The following is a 2500-nucleotide window of genomic DNA, read 5'->3' as shown; positions in this document are numbered from 1 at the left end:
ACCCACGTTGGCCCTTAACCTAACCCACGTTGGCCCTTAACCTAACCCACGTTGGCCCTTAACCTAACCCACGTTGGCCCTTAACCTAACCCACGTTGGCCCTTAACCTAACCCACGTTGGCACCTTAACCTAAGTTACGCTGCACCTTAACCTAAGTTACGCTGCACCTTAACCCAAGTTACGCTGCACCTTAACCCAAGTTACGCTGCACCTTAACCCAAGTTACGCTGCACCTTAACCCAAGTTACGCTGCACCTTAACCCAAGTTACGCTGCACCTTAACCCAAGTTACGCTGCACCTTAACCCAAGTTACGCTGCACCTTAACCCAAGTTACGCTGCACCTTAACCCAAGTTACGCTGCACCTTAACCCAAGTTACGCTGCACCTTAACCCAAGTTACGCTGCACCTTAACCCAAGTTACGCTGCACCTTAACCCAAGTTACGCTGCACCTTAACCCAAGTTACGCTGCACCTTAACCCAAGTTACGCTGCACCTTAACCCAAGTTACGCTGCACCTTAACCCAAGTTACGCTGCACCTTAACCCAAGTTACGCTGCACCTTAACCCAAGTTACGCTGCACCTTAACCCAAGTTACGCTGCACCTTAACCCAAGTTACGCTGCACCTTAACCCAAGTTACGCTGCACCTTAACCCAAGTTACGCTGCACCTTAACCCAAGTTACGCTGCACCTTAACCTAACTTACGCTGCACCTTAACCTAACTTACGCTGCACCTTAACCTAACTTACGCTGCACCTTAACCTAACTTACGCTGCACCTTAACCTAACTTACGCTGCACCTTAACTGTCACATGTAACGTCACAGGAATGTAGCTTTGCCTAACAGCAACCCTCTGAACATAGTTCACTGCTTGGATCCTCTGGTGTCATGTGTATTTCTTGATGCCATGGTGCGTACCCTCACATAAAGGTCTTTCGAGTGTTGCGTACTTTCTACACAGTCCCGCTAACCACTGGAAGGGTGTACCGCTACAGAACGAATATCGCCCTCCCCTCCTGCCCTTCCAAGCTGGTCGGTCAGGCGTTTGTTTGTGAAATGAGCCTTGCAGCTGTTCAGTTGCATTCGGTTGTCGATGCAGTCAGTGTACGTTGTGGTACGGCCTGTGTGGACTGTCCGCTGATGTACGCGTAACCCACACTGATCATCCGTCGTTACGTACTGAGTGACATAATGTGGCACATGCTTGACCGTACACCGGCTGCGCCCTACAATGGCGAATCATAAGGGCCATATGTTGTGCACGATGCTACTTGTCTCGTCTCCCCATTACAGCGAGATTGCACTGTTGTACGCCGTACAGACATGTGGTAGGTAGGTACGGACGAAAGTATTGCATGTTGGCCCCCCCCCCCCCCCCCCTCCTCCCTCTGCCGGGAATCAGCGTGAGCCGTCTGTTGATGTAGCGACGAGGGTTTTCCTATTTAATCGTATTGCCCCACACAACATGATAGCACGGTGGACCGCGTTCCACATCTGCGACATGCTACAGAGGCCGGTTGACAGTCGACCGCGCAAGGGACATTGCACACGTGCGCGGACCATCTTCCACGTGTTCTCTCGTGTACATGCCGCAGTGTGTATGTGGGCTGATGTAGCGTGTCGTGACACATAACATGCAGGCATGCCAGAATCGTAGATTTCGCAAATGTAGATTGACGTATACGTTTGCTGCCAAAGATCCGCAAATGAACTGGAAATCAGTTGTTGAGCGGTTGTTCGCGCTGCAGGTGCATCGGTGATAGCGACGATCGGTACATCTATGAACCGGTTGTTTCGGCGGTACCCGCCATGCCCCCGAACCTGAGTTGGCCATGTGGGTATGAAGCGATACGAGGCTGTGGCTTGGCGGGACAGTCCCCGGCCGGTGAGGGGGGGCCGCCCGGCGTGCTGGCCGCGCGCTGCGTGAGCGCACGCACTACAGCCGGCTGGTGGGGGGCGCCCAGTGGCAGGAGCGCCGGCCGACGGGCCCGGCTGGCGTCCCAGCTATGCGCCGGCGCACCCTGCGCGCGGCGCCAGGCGGCCAAAGTGGGTTCTGCCGAGCCCGGTGCGAAGCGCGGTGGACATCTGCAGTGTGCTGGTCCGATTGCGGACTGTGTGCGTTGAGGATGCGCCGCCGCCCGGCACTCGGCGTCGCGACGCCGTCTGCTGCTCGGTCGCCCCCAGCGGTTCTCGCAGGTGGTTTGTATCGCAGCTCTGCGGACGTGTTGGCGCGTGCGCTGTGCTGGGAGAGTTCGCTTCTGCACCCAAGTGGGGCTTTGCCCTTCTGTGGCGCTGGCGTTGGAGCTGCCGGTCACCGTAGGTGGCGCGTGTTGTTTCCCGCCGGCAATGCCACGACAGCACGCTCCCGGGCCTCTGTCGGCAGCGGCAAGCTCAGTTGGGAGCACGGGTGTTCGCACTGAAAGCGTCTACTCGCCCATCTCCGGGCGATTGCGCCTCTCTCGAACCCGACCAAGTACTTAGGACGGCGCTGCG

This window comes from Schistocerca gregaria, unplaced genomic scaffold (assembly GCF_023897955.1).
Source record: "Schistocerca gregaria isolate iqSchGreg1 unplaced genomic scaffold, iqSchGreg1.2 ptg001129l, whole genome shotgun sequence".
In the NCBI taxonomy this organism is placed as follows: domain Eukaryota; kingdom Metazoa; phylum Arthropoda; class Insecta; order Orthoptera; family Acrididae; genus Schistocerca; species Schistocerca gregaria.
Note: the sequence above shows the minus strand (reverse complement) of the source record.